Source organism: Ananas comosus, linkage group 23, assembly GCF_001540865.1.
Source record: "Ananas comosus cultivar F153 linkage group 23, ASM154086v1, whole genome shotgun sequence".
In the NCBI taxonomy this organism is placed as follows: Eukaryota; Viridiplantae; Streptophyta; class Magnoliopsida; order Poales; family Bromeliaceae; genus Ananas; species Ananas comosus.
In genome coordinates this window covers 7613834-7633488 of record NC_033643.1, presented here as the reverse complement: position 1 = coordinate 7633488, position 19655 = coordinate 7613834, and the positions used below count along the sequence as shown (strand labels likewise).

Genomic DNA, 19655 nt, shown 5'->3' with positions numbered 1-19655 from the left:
TGGATGAGCTACGAGATTAATGAACAAGTAAATAGCTTTACTTCTTGGACATATGAAGAGCTAGCTGATTATCTATTTCATTGTGCATGCATTCATCATATACATGATTCGGGCATAGTAGAGTAGTTTTACTATCTGTTGCTACAGCTTTTTATATCTATCTATCTGTTTATCTACTCGTGTCCACTTGGACCTAGTGGGGAGACCGGCGGAGTCGGCGGCCGAACCCACTGGGAACTATGGAAGATAGTTCTCACCCCACTCATTTCAGGTTCGAGCTCGGGTGTCCTCGGTGAGTGCGAGGATCGTGGTAAGGGTCTAGCGCCCTAGTTGCATTAGCTATCCGCCCGTTTTGCATTAGCTCTACCTTCTATTTATGCTTGAGAGTAGATGCTGTATAGGGTGAGGGTTGAGTGCTTGTATTTATGTTTTGGAAGAATGTAAAGGATGAAATCAAATGTATTATGTTGAATGAATGTAATAGATAGAGCTTTCTCTCTTTACCTACTTGTATGCTTAATACTTGTATCTTGCTCTCGTTTTGTTAGCACTGGTGGTGCTTCTCGTGATCGTGTATTTATGAATTGATTCCTGGGTAAATTCTTATACATGATCATTTGGTTAGCCGTGGGCGGACAGGGGAGGTCCTGTCCGTTCGGCGTCTGTTCGACGCGCCCGGGCCGGACCAAATTGGTAGCGGTCTCGGGGCGTGACACAAACAGTACCAACAATACAAAGAACAAGCAATCCACAAGATATAATATGTGAAATAAAGAGAGTACTTTACTAACTATTACAATAGTCCCATCATTCTCATTTACATCATTTTTTTTTAAATGATTACATTTTTCATCTCCAAAATACATAGCTCTCCAAGTCCTCAGCTACAATGAATCTCTCTCAATACATAGGTGTACTAATGCAAAAAGGAAAGCTACTATACTACCACGGTCTCACTGGTCGGGCGCGATGCCCTTGCCGCGGTCCTCTCTCGGCAGCCCTGTACCTACCAGTGGAAATAGAGTGGGGGTGAGAACTATCTTCCATAGTTCCCAGTGGGCTCGGCCGCCGACTCTGCCGATCTCCCCACTAGGTCCAAGTTGGCACAAGTAACAACAGATAGATAGATAGATATGTATCTGAAAGCTGTAAATGCAATAGTAGGAAAACTATGCTATTATGCCTATAATCATGAATATGAATGCGTGCATCATATAATAAAGGTTTGCTACCATGCTAACAAATTCGATCCATGTTCGAATAGCAATGTTCAATGACATTATTAAACCTTTAATTTTCCATTTACCCAATCTGTGGCGAGGCCCTAGGGCTCGCCTATAACTCACCTTTCAATCCCAAAGTGGGGAGGGAGCTCCAAGTGCACCCAAGCCCGGGACCGTCTGCGGACCTCCATGTGGTCCGGACCTCCAAGTGGTCCTAGTCGCGCGACACTCCGGAGTACTCGACGACAATCCCCTCCATGTGGGGATTGGATGGCTATACCATCCCAAACGCAGACTATGAGCTAGATCTATCCTCTCCAAGTGAGGATGCCTACCTCTAGGGTCAACAACTCAATCAAGTCCTCTCCAAGTGAGGATGCTATACAACTAGAGTCAATACCCAATCGAGTCCTCTCCAAGTGAGGAAACACTATCACTAGGGTCCACAACCCAATCAAATCCTCTCCAAGTGAGGAAGCCCTATCACTAGGGTCATGTCTCAATCGACTCATCGACGACCTCTCCATGTGAGGTTACTTAAGTTTACTAAGTTCTTGTCCACAAGGCATTTTCTAAGGGATCCACCTATCCCTAGGTGCTCAAACCTCTAGTGTCATTTACACTACATTAATGCCACTCGTCATCATTTAGCGTTTGGATGCCACTCGTTTGTTCTTGATATTAACACTACTTTCTATGTCGTCAACACCCCTATCGGGTTCATCTCTTTTCTTTCGCATCATAGGATCCACGTTCCGACCCAATCCTCACCTGTCTAAGTCACCAAGCGTTCCAAGTACACTAGGTTATCAATTAGAAAGCATAAGGAATGGAGCTACTATGCAACCCTACAATGCAACATGAAGAGATGAGATTAAATGCAATCTAAGACATAGAAAGGAGTTCGAAAGCTTCGGGATGGCACCCCCCACCTTTAATCGATGTAGAGGCTTCGGAAATTCTTCTCGACGAACTTTACGAAAAGGCTTTAGCCTTCCTTGCCCAAATCAACGCTAACCCGGCCCTATTTTGCCGAGAACTTCACGCCGGCTCGCCGAATGCCAAAACCGACTTCGCCCCCATATTTTGTGACCTAACAATAGGGTTTTCAAGGCTTCAAATGAGATCAATCTTATACTTTCACAAAAATCCCATTTTGGAGCCCTAGATTTGCACCTATAGCAAACCATCCAATAAATCCCTAGATTCATGGGATTGATCTACTTAGAAGCATGCTTAGAGTCCATTTGACCCATTCCAAAGTATAAAAACCTAAAACCCCAAATTCTAGAAGCTAGGGTTCAAGAGCTTACCTCTTGTGCTACACCAAAGAGAAGAGGAGAGGGAGATGAAGGTGTCCAAGGCCTTCCTCTTGATCTCCTTCTTCTTCTCCTTCTTATTCTTCTCCTTCTTTTCCTTCATCTCCTTCTTGTTCTTCTTCTTCTCCTTTCTTTTCTAGAGAGAGAGAGAGAGCAAAAGAGAAAAATATGAGAGGGAGAGAGTGTGAGTGAGGGTGAGAGGGACTGGTCTCCCCGACTTGGGACCGGTCCCCAAGGGCCTTCCTCGGGCGCACACGTTCGGGAACCGGTCCCTCCCCGGGAGACCGGTCCTTGGGAGACCGGTCCTCACCTGAGAGACCGGTCCCGAGAGCTCAATTTTCAGGACTTAGCCAAATTTCGGCATTTCTCGCTGGAACCACGTTCGGGGACCGGTCGCTCCCTACCAGGGACCGGTTACATCAAGCAACCCCGCAACTGTAGCTACGGGGACCGGTCCTCCCCTCCAGGGACCGGTCCGCGAGAGCAAAATCTGCCAAGTCCAAATTTTTGCTTATTGCTCTCGCGGACTCAACTCCAAAGCACCTTTTTGTGTTTTGGACATTTTCAACTCCCACAAAGGGTATTCCCTCGACAGTTAGTTGATCCTGGATGAAGTACAATCCTCGGTTTTCAAGAATTCACTTCCTTACATTACATGCAGTATGCAGGGTATGGTGTTTATATATTTGTGCCTCTTTGTTGGTACTGTTTTTCCCATTCATGAGGTTACAACTATTATAACCTTCGAATTTGAGTATAATCTAGTTAAAGATCCGAAATTGAGCTTACATTGAATACCTCGAAGGACTTGTATATGAATCTGGTGAGAAGCATTTCATGGAATGTTGCATCTATTTATTCTAAACTATTGATTTTACTTCACCTGAACTGAACTCGTTAATTTCATGTTATGGTATTGATCTAGTTAAATAACTAGAAATTGGCATCATGATATACCTTGAAGGTTATTCCTTTATGAGTATCTAGTTTACAACTCCAATGGTTTACGAAACTTTACTTGTATAATCGAGTAGAAGTGTTTGTTGAATCCTGTTTACAAGTAGTAAAGGATGTTGTTGAACTATAGGTTATGTGTCATGAGTCATTGAACATATCTTTAGTAAACCACTTTCCTTATATGTAAGGAGTAGTAAGAGGACTATGAGTGAGTGTCCAAATGTAGCTTGATAGAATCACTAGTGTGATGTAAGCTTAAACGTATTAAGTTGTACTGGCTATGGGTAGAGTTATGTCAACAAATTGTTGATGGTGACTTATGATTGGGTACTACAGTGTCGACCTTGGGTCGAATTGAGATTCCATGTCAGAGACATGATGCCGTTGGAATATTTGTACCCTGGATTACAGCTTGCATGCCATTACGCTCTTTCGTACACGCTTGCGGGGGTCGCGCCCCCCAAGCCCAGCACTCCGGAGTGGCTTAGCGACAGATGCTCGCCTATGTATGAAGTGAGCGCCGAAGTGGATTGCCGTGGGGAGTGTACACTACCACGGGGCCATTAGGCACGGCGCGGCTATGACTTTACCTTTTGTGTAAGTCAATTGTGAATTGGGTTATGATAAGTCACCTTAACCTTAAATGGATATAGTAGCAAAAATACCTTTTGACCTTGGTCAAGTGAACTTATTGATAAACAAGCTAAAAGTTGACATCTTGATTAACTAGTGACTTAGTGACAGAGTGTTACGGTCTTACTAGTGTAGGAATAATTACATGATATCATCAGTTAGTCCAGTGACAATGAATTATCCTGCATACCATTTGACATATGACTAGTTATACTGTTACTTAACATGAATGATAGAACCCATCATGAGATACTATTACCGACAACTCGTGGTTATGTGGTTATTTAGAGATCTTAAGTAAATAGTTTGATTGAGTTATTACCAGTAAATAGCATGATTGATTTATTTAATACCTGCTGCATTTACTTGCTTCTTTATTACTGGTTACTCATGTCACAGTTGACCTAGCGGTGTACTTCGCCACTCTCGGCGGCTTACCCACTGGGAACTATTATCTAATAGTTCTCACACCCTCTTTGTTGTTGTTTTTACAGAGCCTTCCACAACGGGAAAGGCTAGGGTTCTTGGCGAGGGGTCAGCGGCTAGCTAGAGCTTCCTCGATGTTAGATAGATGGACGATGTTCGATAAATGGAACCACTCCAGATTTTCTAGTTCTGTATTATGTTTTTAGCGAGATTCTGTAAATTTATAGTTGTTCCTTCCTGTTGTATTAAAATGTCGCATTGTATAAGTTTCAACTTTTAAGTTTTGCTCTGATTACCTGATTAGAATTGAATGCTTTCACTATATTGATTGTAGACGCCTGGTGTATACTTAAGTTGTGGTGTACACGGCGGTCTGTGCATCCGACTGGTGAGCTTCCGCTGAAATCCAGGGCGTGACATTCATGGAGTTTAGAACTCCATTTGGTTCATATAGAACCTAGGTCTCATTAATGATCCAGACGTATTTAGTGAATGGAAATGATTTATACTCCCAACAACTTTGCTAAGTAGAATATAATAATCATGAATAGTTCAGTGGATGCACTAGCTAAAAAGCATACTCTTCAAGAGTTGAAGAGTTGACTTTAAATAATGCATATAAGATATGTAATTGTTTGGCTTTAGTGCAAATGGGAGATTGTTAGTTATATGCCCAAAAGCCAATCTGGTGACACTAGCTTAAGGGTATTTATGTATTAATCATTTATAATTCATAATATAAAGGCAGATAATCTATCCATATCTATTGTATAGCAGTACAATATTGACATGAATCGTCCATAGGGTCTTTGTTTGAAAAGACATATTCTTAAGAGTTAGGAATTTGAGATATGTACTTCTCTGTACCAGACTCTTTAAATGCTCCTAGCCAGAGGAATATTACAGGGACGGTGATATTCCGGATAGGCCGGTGTATGCTATGTTTCTAATTAAGGTGATGAATCTCAAGTCACTAGTGTAGGGACACTAGAACAAGCATACAGGTGCTTGTTAGAGAACAAGTACACTGAGCGTGACTATTTAGTTGAACAGTCATATGGTTCTATGCTTGCCAGTGACAAGTTCATTGNATCGTGTTCAGTGAAGACTGAATACAAAATGAAGATATTTATATTATTTTTATCAACGAGTGTAATAAAAATAAATAAAAATAAAAATATGGTTTTAGACCATACAATGTGCACAGATCTCAGATTCATAATCATGACAGTTTGCCATCGTTAGATATGCACTTCGTTGATACTACGGAGTCCAGGCTCCTTATGAAGTGTGTTGAAATCGGAATGAAAACAGAAGATCTAGAATTTTCTGTTGGAAACGGGACAGATAAATTAGCAAAAAATGCACAGTCTCAGAAAATTATAAAAACTGGAGGATAAGCCAGAAATATTTTTATGAGACTAGATTTAAAGTTTCATATTTTTCTAACACCCGGAAGGTGAAAAATAAAATCCGACAAGTTATCTGATAAAGATTATAGTTCGGTACAGTTTTCGGTGACCAAATAGGGTCGAAACTGAAAACTTAAGATATATTCTTACTCAGTACGTTAAACTGAGCCTGCCTGTCAAATTTGAGCTCAGACAGACATTCAGAAGGGCTCCAACTGTTCCGAACTGCTAAACTGCCCTGGGGTGAATAGTGTCTTGGGGTGTATTATAAAGAAGCAATGTGCTTCTTCTTCCTCTCCTTCAGCCCGAGCACACACACGCACGCACGCATGGAGAGAGGAGAGAAACTCTCCTTTCTCTCTCTAAAGATCTCTCTCATCTCTCTATATCTCTCACTCAAATTCGCGGCGTTGGCGGAGAAGATGCTCGCGAACGCGTTGGAAGCGACGGATCGAGCTTTCATGCGCCCGTTGGAGCAGCGTGTTTTCATTGCGGCGTTCACATTGTGGTAAGCTTTTGGGATTTGACTTAATCCTTAGCTTTAAGTGTTCTAATAACCTCTAATGAGCTTTGTTAGCATGTTGCTACATTTAATTTAGATTATTTGAAGGTTAATTCATGTTAGGGCTCAAAAATGGAGTTTTGTAAAATATGAGGGTTTGATCTCATTTGGCCCTCCATAAACCTAGTTGCTAGGTAAACGAACGCGTTGACGAAGTCGGTTCGGCGATTCGTCGAGCCGTTGCGAAGTTATTAAAGAAACGGACGTTTAGGCTTCGTTTCCGCCTGGAGGGCCGATGCGACATCGTAAACCCATGAAAACGGATTTGAAGCATCGTGGCACATAACCGAAGACTTTAATTTCCGGATCGTGGATTGGAGGCCGTTCGGGTGGTCGCGCGAGAGATCGGGCCAAACCGAGTGCCAGGTGCCGCGGGAGGCCGATTGCAAGTGTCGACAAGCAATCGGAAAGCATTTTGAGGTAGGTTGTGTTTACCGAAGTGACTAGGTCACCTTCATATCAAAGTGAAACAAGAGATTCATATAGATTCATATGGACAAGCCCGATATGTGAACTCCTCTTGTCCTGGCTCATGGAATGTGATCACCCTGCTCTTGCAGTCGATCGTTGCGTGATACTTCGAGAGCCAGTCCATGCCTAGAATGATATCATAAGCCTCAAGCTTCTGGAGTTCCAACGCCCGGATAGGCATAATCCATTCGCCTATTTGTACGGGACACGACGCACACTCCGAGTAAGTGTTAAACGTCGACCCAGGGCCCTCCACTCACCACTTGTCACTCGCTTCTATGAGTATGCCATGCATGCGTGCGAATGATCTACTTATGAATGAATGCGTGGCTCCTGTATCAAATAAAGCCCTGGAGCGAACTCCGTTAATTAAAACCATACCTGCCACAAGGCGATGCTCCTCTGCCTCCGCAGGTTCCTCAGCTTGGACCTGAGCAGCGAATACCCGTCCGCTCGAGGCTGATCGCACCATATCAGGTTAACGCGGCATCATCGCGCGTCCAGTCGACGCGGCCGTCGGTAGAGCTCCTCCATAGTGAGCCGGAATCGCCGGCGCCGATGCAATCGATGTGGCAGGTGAGGCTCCTCCTCCCGGGCAATCTCGAATGAAGTGCCCCAGCTGCCCACATTTGTAGCACTTGCCTCGGCCTTACTCACGGCGCGAGACCTTGTGGTCTCCGCCGCACACAATGCATCGCCGCGCTCCACCGCCTTTCTGTTGAGCGCGCGGATACTTCGGGGGTTTCTTGTAACGTGTCTGTCCCCCCGAACCACCGCCGCCTTGGCATTTCTTGCCCTTGTCCTTAGACTCGGCCAAAGCCTCACGCTTCTCCTGAACCGGTCTCTTAGGAGAGACCAGTCTCCCAGGGACCGGTCCCTCAGGTGAGGACCGATTCCCGAACGCGAAAAGTCCCCAGACTGCAGAAAGAGCTCTCGGGGACCGGTCTCCCCGACCAGGGACCGGTCCCTCTGGGCGAAAACTGCCCAGTGAGGGTTGTGCAATGGGTGAAAAGTTGAGGGGTCTAAATGCAAAATGGCCTTTGTTAGAGTGGGTTGGGCCCTCTCTCTCCCTCACACCCTCTCATTTTCTCTCTTTCTCACACTCTCTCTTGCTCTCTCTCTCTCTCTCTAGGAAAGAAAGAACAAAAGAGAAGGGGAAGAAGAAAGAGAAGAAGAAGAAGGAGGAGAAGAAAAAGAAAAAGGAGGAGAAGAAAAAGAAAAAGGAGGAGAACAAGATAGAGAAGGCTTGGAGCATCTTCCTCTCCTTCTCTCCTCTTTATTGGTGTAGCTCAAGAGGTAAGCTACAAACCCTATGTCACGCCCTGAGATCCGCCTATTTGGTCGGATTCGGGCACGCCGACAGACCGCCGAACGGACAGAGCCTCCCCTGTACGTTCTAGGCGTCACAATCTATACAATGCAATACAAGAGGTTCCAAACAGGAACTGTATTCAACCACAGATTGCATAAGTATCAAAAACATAAAATGCTAACTATGCTATTACAAGCATTCATCTCAGAATTTTTACTTTTACAATAATACATAAGCCTTTAAATTATTACAACTTATACACTTTTACTACAATTTTGTTTCATTCATACTGATACGCTGAGCTTGACCTCTTCAGGGTATTGCTATCTCGGTCTCAGTGGTGGGGTGCTATCTACGAAACTACGCCCTGTCCTCGCGCCGCCGCGCCGCTCGCGTGCAACCTGTACCCCCAAAACAACACGGGGGTGAAAACTATATAAATATAGTTCCCAGTGGGTACGGCCACCCAAGAGAAGAGCTCGACCCACCAGGTCCAAAGGAGGCAACAGTAGGTTAGTTCAACAAATAGATGGATAGATATTTGACTATGTAACAAATAAAACCATACCTTGCCTCGCTGCTATGCAATATGCAATACCTGTAAATCATGTAAGTAGATTACTTGATTCTACTTTATATCATTAGCCATTCTTTACTTGTAGCCGTTCTCTTCTTTCTTAGCTAGTTTCATTCATTAGCTATTTTCTTTATTCTTTACTCTTTGTCAATTTATGCTCACTGGCGATTCTTTCCTAAGGTTATTTTATCTTAGCCATCTATGCCACTCGACTCGGTCTTGAGTCAATCATCCGCGGAATACCGCGTCAAGTCAGGCTCAAGGTGAAGGACGTCTCACAAGCACCTCAGCCTTAAGTCCACACGACACTAGGTCCATCACAGGGAGAGGAGAACCGTCGATCCCCGTGACCCTAAGTCGCTCCAGCTTAACGGGTGAGGAGAACCGTCAAACCCGTTAGCTCAACCGGTTGAGGAAAACCGTCGATCCCGTTGAATCACTACCGGGAGAGGAGAACCGTCAATCCCCGTAGTTCCGATTCACTTGTTTCATGGCATACCGGGAGAGAAGAACCGTCAATCCCGTTGAATCACTACCGGGAGAGGAGAACCGTCAATCCCCGTAGTTAAGATTCTATTTTTGCCATCACACCATTCCTAGGGATTCCGGAATCCATTTTCACAACTTAAGGGTTTTACTCTTTTACCCTATGTCGACGACCTTTCTAGGTCTATACCATTCACTTTCTAGTGGTCCTTTCCCACTATAATTCATAACTTAGTTTACTTTTACTGAGTGTTTCTTTACATCATAACCTAGGTTCATTTACACTAAGTTTTATATTCTTTCTCCTATATCTCAACTCTAGGTTTACTTACTTGACCTATGTCCAATGACACTAGGTTAATGTCCGACCTAGGTTCAATAACACTAGGTTCATTTCCTGTCCAACCTATGTTTAATAACACCAGGTTCATGCCACTCGATCTATTCAATGCCCAACCTATGTTTAATAACTTAGGTTTCATGCCACTCGATCTATATATCACCCTAGGTATCCTTGCCTAGGTTCACAGTTTACATATTTTCATGCATCTTATTACCGTTGAGGTTTCTAAACAACGAGAATTATCGACATTTATATAGCTTGAACTATAGTACATTCATTTTCATATATGTTGAGACATACGCATCAGATGTTCGCTTTTACGTGTCGACAATTATGTATGCTTTAGCATCTACGTTCACAAGTTATATCCAATTTACCTGCCCTTGGCATTTACAGGTCCAACATTTATATATCATGTATTGAACATATGAATTTAACATAACTATGCATCTGTTCATATATCGACATTTATATGTATCTAGCAGGATATACAGCATATTCATATGCCTCTAGCATGTTCATCATCTGATTACCATTATACATCATCTAGCATTAACCATAATGCATTCATATGTCATTAATCATATATGCTTATTCATATACATATATATTAGCATTATGTTGACAATCATGGTCAAATGCGTCAAATGAAACCATATTTTACTTTGGCATGGAAGTGACCTAATCACTTCGGTAAAGCACAACCCACCTTTACTTGGTATTGGAATGAGAGAAATCCACTTCTTGCACTTTTCCACGAATCGCGACCCGCGCTCCCGACACTTGTCGCCGAAACTGTTCTTTTGGCGATATCTTCGCGTAGGCTCGACGGATTGCCGAACCGACTTCGCCAACGCGTTTCTTTTACCCTCAATTAGGTTTGTACGCGGTCAATTTCACATTAGGACTTCTATCCTGCAAAAGTGCATTATCGAGGTCAGTTTCTATAGAAACCTGTTTCAATGCAATTTCACAATTTCAATAGAGTGATTCAACTCTTTACTAGCCCAAGAACCTCAACACAATTAGTAAAATCTGCCCAAATACTTCGATTCCCTCTTTCTCTCTATCTCATTTCCTTTCTTTCATCTTTCTTCTTATTCTTTCTTTCTTTCTTTCTTTCTTTCTTTCTTCATTTTCTTTTCTTTCTTTTTTCTTTCCCTGCAGCAGCAGGCTTCTACTGTTGTTCCTGCTGAAGCTGCTGCTGCTGCTGCTGCTCCTGCTGAAGCTGCAGCTGCTGCTGACTGCTGCTGCTCCTGCTGAGCTGCTGCTGCTGCTGAACTGCTACTGCTGCTGAAGCTTCTACTGCTGCTGCGCAGGCTGCTGCTGCTACTGAAGCTGCTCAGCAGCTCCTGCTGAGCTGCTGCTGCTGTGCGCAGGCTGCTGCTGCTGACAGTAGCTGCTGAGCTGCTGAAGCTGCTGCTGCTATTATTACTGCTACTGCTACTGCTGACTGCTACTGCTGTTACTACTGCTGCTGTTACTACTGCTGCTGCTGTTGCTGACTGCTGCTGCTGTTCCTGCTGAAACTACTGGCAGCAGGAGCTGCTGCTGCTCCTGCTGAAGCTACTGGCAGCAGCAAGGAGAGGGGGGTGAGAGGGAGAGAGACAGCAAAGAGAGAAAGAGAGGAAGAAATTCTTACTTTTCTTTCTTTTTCTCCTTCTTCATCTGCTTCTTCTCTTTTCTCTTCTTTTCTTTTCTCTTCTTTTCTCCTTCTCTCTCTCTACGTATGCAGAATGGAGAGGGCAGAGGATAAGGATGGAGGGATAGCCTGGCTGCAGGTTAGTGGAAATCCACTAACATGGTACTAATTACCATAATGCCCCTCGACTAATCCGTTTAGCGACAAGGTTCAAATACCTTTCGCAGGCCCTTCCGAAAGTCCGATTGAGCTCAAATTTGACAGGCATGCTCGGTTTTACTTAACAAGTCCACTAAAATTTTAACATTTCAGTTTCGACCCCGTTTGGTCACTGCGAGCTGTCCCGAACTATAATCTTTATCAGATAACTTTCGGATGCTATTTCTCTCTCTATAGGTGTCAGAATAATATGAAACTTCAAAGCTAGCCTCATAACAGTGTTCCTGACATCTCTGCCAATTTTCATAATTTTATGACACTGTGCATTTTTCTGCTAATTTCTCAGTCCCGTCCTTTACAGAAAATTCTAACTTTTCTGTCTTCACTCCGATTTCACCCAAACACTTCCAAAAGATACCAAGGGACCTTCACAAGCTACTAATTTAATTTGGGAGCAATTCCTTTTCATTTTGACATTATTTGAGCCGAATTAGCAATAGAATCAGCTCCAATTCCATTACATGGCAGCAATTTCTCCCTTTTTGCACTACCACTTCGCACTGAGCACTTCAAAACCCTGTGAAAACACACCCTTGGCTTTTCCAAAACTTCACAATTGATTCGGAGATACCACAATATATCCTCACGCCTCACTTTAATTCTTTTAATCAAAGTTAGCGTCGAAAATCCGAAAAGTCTCTTTATATTTCGTTTCGCGCCCAATTTGCGCCGAAACACTTATTTATCTCCAGAATTCATTCACACGCATCACAAATCCCTCGAAGATGATGTCCAATTAGCTCAACCTCACTTTGATCCCCTAGATCAAAGTTGACATCGCAACTCCAAGTTTCCATATGTTACACCCTAGCTTGTAAAACTTAGGGTTTTGGGTTTTTATGCCTTGGAATGGGTCAAATGAACCCTAAGCAAGCTTCTAAATAGATCAATCCCAAGAATCTAGGGATTTAGTCGGTGGTTTGCTATAGGTGCAAACCTAGGGCTCCAAAAGGGGGTTTTTGTGAAAGTTTGAGGTTGATCTCATTTGAAGCCTTGGAAACCCTATTGTTAGGTCACAAAACGCGGGGGCAAAGTCGATTTTGGCATTCGGCGAACCGACGTGAAGTTCTCGGCAAAATCGGGCCGGGCTAGTGTTGATTCGGGCGAGGAAGGCTAAAGCCTTTTCGTAAAGCTCGCCGAGAGAGATTTCCGAAACCTCTACATCGATTACAGGTGGGGGGTGTCATCCCGAAGCTTTCGAACTCCTTTCTATGTCTTAGATTGCATTTAATCTCATCTCTTACATGTTGCATTGTAGGATTGCATAGTAGCTCCATTCCTTATACTTTCTAATTGATAACCTAGTGTACTTGGAACACTTGGTGACTTAGATAGGTGAGGATTGGGTCGGAACGTGGATCCAATGATGCTAAAGATAGAGATGAACCCGATGGGGGTGTGGATGGCATAGAAAGTAGTGTTATTGTTAAAGAACAAACGAGTGGCATCCAAACATTGAATGATGACGAGTGGCATTAATGTAGTGTAAATGACACTAGAGGTCGATGGACCTAGGGATAGGCGGATCCCTTAGAAAATGCCTTGTGAACAATGAATTTAGAAACGCTAAATAGCATTGTATGAATGTCGGGAACAAATGATTCCGCGAGAGATGTTGACCCTAGTTGTAGGGCATCCTCACATGGAGAGGATTTGATTGGGTTGTGGACCCTAGTGATAGTGCTCCCTCACTTGGAGAGGATTCGATTGGGTATTGACCCTAGATGTAGGGCATCCTCACTTGGAGAGGATAGATCTAGTTCACAGTCTGCGTTTGGGATGGTATAGCCATCCAATCCCCACATAAAGGGGATTGTCGTCGAGTACTCCGGAGTGTCGTGCGACTAGTACCACTTGGAGGTCCGGACCACATGGAGGTCCGCAGACGGTCCCGGGCTTGGGTGCACTTGGAGCTCCCTCCCCACTTTGGGATTGAAAGGTGAGTTATGGGCGAGCCCTAGGGCCTCGCCACAGATTGGGTACATGGAAAGGTTAATGGTTTAACAATGTCATTGAACATAGCTATTCGAACATGGATCGAATTTGTTAACATGGTAGCAAACCTTTATTATATGATGCATGCATTCATATTCATGATTATGGGCATAGTAGCATAGCTTTCCTACTATCGCATTTACAGCTTTCAGATACATATCTATCTATCTATCTATTTGTTGTTATTTGTGCCCATTTGGACCTAGTGGGGAGATCGGCAGAGTCGGCGGCCGAGCCCAATGGGAACTATGGAAGATAGTTCTCACCCCACTCTATTTCCAGTGGTAGGTACAGGGTTGCCGAGAGAGGACCGTGGCAAGGGCATCGCGCTCGATCAGTGAGACTGTGGTAGTGTAGTAGCTTTTCTTTTTGCATTAGTCACCTATGTATTGAGAGAGATCATTGTAGGTGAGGATTGGAGAGCTATGTATTTTGGATGAAAAATGTAATCATTTAAAGATAATGATGTAAATGAGAATGATGGAACTATTGTAATAGTTAGCAAAGTACTCTCTTTATTTCACTTGTTTATCTTGTGGATCGCTTGCTCTTTGTGTTGTTGGCACTGTTTGTGCCCTCGTGAATGTGTATGTTTAGAATTTAATTTTCTGGGTAAATTCTTGTACACATTCCTGTTGTTGAGCCTTGGACGGACAGAGGAGGTGCTGTCCGTTCGGCGTCCCGTCGCCGCGGCCGAACCGTGCCAAATTGGTAGTGGTTTCGGGACGGGGCGTGACACCGCCAATGCGCGCTCTCCCTCCACGTCTTCGGCCGACACATCGGGTGTAGTCGATCCCAATGCCGCCTGTGGTATGATCGTTGGCGGTGGGCGTGCCGTCACCGGAACCGCCGCTATGCCCTCACCCTCTGCCGCTCGGGGTATATGAGTCGAGAGTGCGGGCGTACCACCGCCCTCATTCACCGTCGCAGTCGCCGCCGCGATCTGCCACTCCAATAGATCCTGGAGCCGCTCGAATCGGGTCTCCTGGCGCTGCACCACATTGGTCAGCGCGGTCACCTGCGCTTGCAACCGATCGATCACGCTAGGTTCCTCTTGCTCGGGCACCTCAGGAGTCGGTGCTGGGGCAGTCCTACGCGTGTAGCGTCTTGGAGATATTATGTAACACACTGGACCTTTGCAAATTGCGAGTTTCGAGTGTTTAGGTGTACTTCGAGCTTTTCCACACTTGGTGGAGGGTTGTAGAATGTTCTCCGACCTAAAAAGTTCGAAAACTGGAATTCTGGGCAAGTCCTAAGAGTTTTTACTCTAGGGGACCGGTCCCTGGAAGGAGAGACCGGTCCCCCAGTGAACAGTGTTGCGGCAGCCCTGAGGCAACCGGTCCCTGGCGGGCGAGACCGGTCCCCGAGCGCGTTTTCGCAGAGAGAGACCGGTCCCGCGCAGGGAGAGACCGGTTCCCGAACGATGGTTTTTCGAGTTCGCAGCGAGAGACCGGTCCCTGCTGGGGAGAGACCGGTCCATCTGGGCGAAAACTGCCCAGTTCGGGCTGATGCAATATTGGTTTTTTGAGGGGCCTGGTTGGATTTTGTTACATTAGATGGGCTTATTAGCCATTTCCTCCTCTTCCCTCTCTCATTTCCTCATTCTCACCCCCTCCCAACACCTTCTAGAGAGAGAAGAAGAAGAAGGAGGAGAAGGAGAAGAAGAAGAGGAATTTGCTTGAGGGAGCTTGGAGATCAACCCGTTTCTCTCCTTTCCACCCTTGCTTGGCTTGGAGCTTGCTTGTAGAGCTTGGTGGTGGGCCAATCTTCAACCCTAGAAGACTTGGAGCTTGTTTGGAGGCACCTTGGGAGGTTAGTACTTGGATTCTACCCTTGAACCCTTGATTTGGTAGGTTTTACCATTTGGAACCCTAGTTTTGGGACTTAGGGTTTATTTTGGGCTTTTTGAACCTAGGGCTTTTGAGGCTTGATTGGCCGGTTTAGAACCTTCCTTGGGCTTGGTTTGGAAGGGTTCTAGCTCTCTTTTGAAGCTTTGGAAGAGATTTCTTCTCTTGAGGTAAATTTTGGCCCTTTTTGCTTCTAGGTTAATGTTTGATCTTACGGTTGGTTGTAATGCCCTCGTATCTCTTCGCTGATCACTTTTAGGTTATCTTGAGGCTCGTGGACAACCTTGTTCGGCGAATCGAGGCCCTACGCGACGGTTCGGTGGGTTTGACCTAGCCTATGATATGAGAAATGCTCATATTTGGCAAATATGTTTCGTAACATAGAAATTCATGCATTTCCATGTTAAATGTATTTAATATGAATTTTAGAATGCTTAACATGCATATATTATGTATAGTGAAATTTTAGACCCCTATGTGGTAGAGTGCATGCATGTGAGACTTAGCATTCTAGTCAGGATTGTGGATCACGGTTCCTATTGTGGAAATGAACCTTGCTCTGATATCTCTAGTTGCTAGTTATTTCATTTCTTATATTTGTTCTATCTCTTGCTTTTACTTTCGCTTTTATCGTAGACGCCTTATATGTGTAGACATATGGCGGGTCTGGGCACGCTACCGGGAGAGCCTCCGCCGGTCCCGGGGCGTGACACATTAGTCCCTGAAACGCAATTACTTGGTCAGTCATCTTAACCAATTACTTCGTCGAAATTACGACACATGACGACTCAACCACAAAATCGGGCGGAAGCACACAAGTGCACTCGTTTTAGGCTCTTGGTATCATGTCGTCGGCCGCCGACACAACCACCTCAAGACAAGAACTCATACCACTTGAGTCCGTCTCTAATCACAACTAGAGACGTATTGTCAACTTTGACCCAATCGAATCAACTTCCGCCATCGCTATAGGTTCACGTTCCGCTCACACAGTTATAACCTTAGGGCTTACCAACCTAGGGTCTCCTAGGTCACCCTAGACTCTCTCTTTGCTTGCTCTTATTGCTCTGATACCACAAATGCTGTCACGCCCCGCCCCGAAACGACTACCAATTTGGCACGGTTCGGCCGCAGCAGCGGGCCGCCGAACGGACAGCACCTCCCCTGTCCGCCCAAGGCTCAACAACAGGAATGTGTACAAGAATTTACCCAGAAATTTAAATTCTAAACATACACATTCACAAAGGTACAAACAGTGCCAACAACATAAAGAGCAAGCGATCCACAAGATAAAGCATGTGAAATAAAGAGAGTACTTTACTAACTATTACAATAGTTCCAACATTCTCGTTTACATCATTTTCTTTTAATGAATACATTTTTCCTCCAAAATACATAGCTCTCCAAATCCTCACCTACAATGATCTCTCTCAATACATAGGTGTGCTAATGCAAAAAGGAAAGCTACTAGACTACCACAGTCTCACTGATCGGGCGCGATGCTCTTGCCGCGGTCCTCTCTCGGCAGCCCTGTACCTACCACTGGAAATAGAGTGGGGTGAGAACTATCTTCCATAGTTCCCAGTGGGCTCGGCCGCCGACTCTGCCGATCTCCCCACTAGGTCCAAGTAGGCACAAGTAACAACATATAGATAGATAGATATGTATCCGAAAACTGTAAATGCGATAGTAGGAAAACTATGCTACTATGCCCATAATCATGAATATGAATGCATGCATCATATGATAAAGGTTCGCTACCTTGCTAACAAATTCGATCCATGTTCGAATAGCAATGTTCAATGACATTATTAAACCTTTACTCTTTCCATTTACCCAATCTGTGGCGAGGCCCTAGGGCTCGCCAGTAACTCACCTTTCAATTTCAAAGTGGGGAGGGGGCTCCAAGTGCACCCTAGCCCGGGACCGTCTGCGGACCTCCATGTGGTCCGGACCTCCAAGTGGTCCTAGTCGCGCGACACTCCGGAGTACTCGACGACAATCCCCTCCATGTGGGGATTGGATGGCTATACCATCCCAAACGCAGACTGTGAGCTAGATCTATCCTCTCCAAGTGAGGATGTCCTACATCTAGGGTCAACAACTCAATCAAGTCCTCTCCAAGTGAGGAAGCTCTACAACTCGAGTCAATACCCAATCGAATCCTCTCCAAGTGAGGGAGCACTATCACTAGGGTCCACAACCCAATCAAATCTTCTCCAAGTGAGGATGCCCTACAACTAGGGTCAATGTCTCAATCGACTCACCGACGACCTCTCCATGTGAGGCTACTTAGGTTTACTAAGTTCTTGTTCACAAGGCATTTTCTAAGGGATCCATCTATCCCTAGGTTCTCAAACCTCTAGTGTTGTTTACACTACATTAATGCCACTCGTCATCATTTAGCGTTTGGATGCTACTCGTTTGTTCTTTGACATTAACACTACTTTCTATGTCATCAACATCCCCATCAGGTTCATCTCTTTTCTTTCGCATCATAGGATCCACGTTCCGACCCAATCCTCACCCATCTAAGTCACCAAGCGTTCCAAGTACACTAGGTTATCATTTAGAAAGTATAAGGAAAGGAACTACTATGCAATCCTACAATGCAATATGAAGAGATGAGATTAAATGCAATCTAAGACATAGAAAGGAGTTCGAAAGCTTCGGGATGGCACCCCCCACCTTTAATCGATGTAGAGGCTTCGGAAATCCTTCTCGGCAAACTTTACGAAAAGGCTTTGCAATCTAAGACATAGAAAGGAGTTCGAAAGCTTCGGGATGGCACCCCCCACCTTTAATCAATGTAGAGGCTTCAGAAATCCTTCTCGGCAAACTTTACGAAAAGGCTTTAGCCTTCCTTGCCCAAATTAACGCTAACCTGGCTCTATTTTGCCGAGAATTTCACGCCGGCTCGCCGAATGCCAAAACCAACTTCGCCCCCACGTTTTGTGACCTAACAATAGGGTTTCCAAGGCTTCAAATGAGATCAATCTCATACTTTCTCAAAAACCCCATTTTGGAGCCCTAGGTTTGCACCTATAGCAAACCATCCAATAAATCCCTAGATTAATGGGATTGATCTACTTAGAAGCATGCTTAGGGTTCATTTGACCCATTCCAAAGCATAAAAACCCAAAACCCCAAATTCTAGAAGCTAGGGTTCAAGAGCTTACCTCTTGTGCTACACCAAAGAGAAGAGGAGAGGGAGATGAAGGTGTCCAAAGCCTTCCTCTTGATCTCCTTCTTCTTCTCCTTCTTTTCCTTCCTCTCCTTCTTGTTCTTCTTCTTCTCCTTTCCTTTCTAGAGAGAGAGTGGGAGAGAAAATATGAGAGGGAGAGAGTATGAGTGAGGGTGAGAGAGGAAGTGGGCTCAGCCCCTCTAATCCCCCCCCTAACTAATGCCATTTTGCATAAAAACCCCTCAACTTTCAATCCTGTGCACTGCTCTTACTGGGCAGAATTCGCGCGGAGGGACCGGTCTCCCCGACTTGGGACCGGTCCCCGAGGGCCTCCCCGACTTGGGACCGGTCCCCGAGGACCGGTCTCTCCCCGGGAGACCAGTCCTCGGGAGACCGGTCCTCACCTGAGGGACCGGTCCCCGAGAGCTCAATTCTCAGGACTTAGCTAAATTTCGGCATTTCTCGCGGGAACCACGTTCGGGGACTGGTCCCTCCCTACCAGGGACCGGTTGCATCAAGCAACCCCGCAACTATAGCTACGGGGACCGTTCCTCCCCTCCAGGGACCGGTCCTTGAGAGCAAAATCTGCCAAGTCCAGATTTTTGCTTATTGCTCTCGCGGACTCAACTCCAAAGCACTTTTTGTGTTTTGGACATTTTCAACTCCCACAAAGGGTATTCTCTCGACAATTAGTCGATCCTAGATGAAGTACAATCCTCGAATTTCGAGAATTCACTTCCTTACACTAAGAATATGTAGCTATAACTCGATGTGGACAATTAGGTGTCAACTAGATCGAGTGGCATTAACTTAGTGTATTAAACATAGGTCAAATGTGAACCTAGGGTCGAGAACCTAGGAGGAGCAAGAATGGCATTTAACCTAGTGTCGTGAACCTAGGCTAGATCGAGTGGCATTAACCTAGTGTCATGAACATAGGTTGACATTGATCCTAGTGTTGTTGAACCTAGAGTTAATAAAAATCTAGGTAGAGAGGTATTAACCTAGTTTAAAGAACATAGGTTATGTGATGAGGGCGTTAAACCT

The 19655-nt window shown here is 44.9% G+C and overlaps 1 long non-coding RNA gene across 1 annotated transcript; it reads right to left on the bottom strand.

The window, feature by feature from the left end:
• Window positions 8471-10615, bottom strand: LOC109727817. Its single transcript, XR_002220839.1, has 2 exons — window positions 10431-10615; window positions 8471-8716 (listed from the first exon to the last, which is right to left on the bottom strand). It is a non-coding gene; the product is annotated as an uncharacterized LOC109727817 (long non-coding RNA).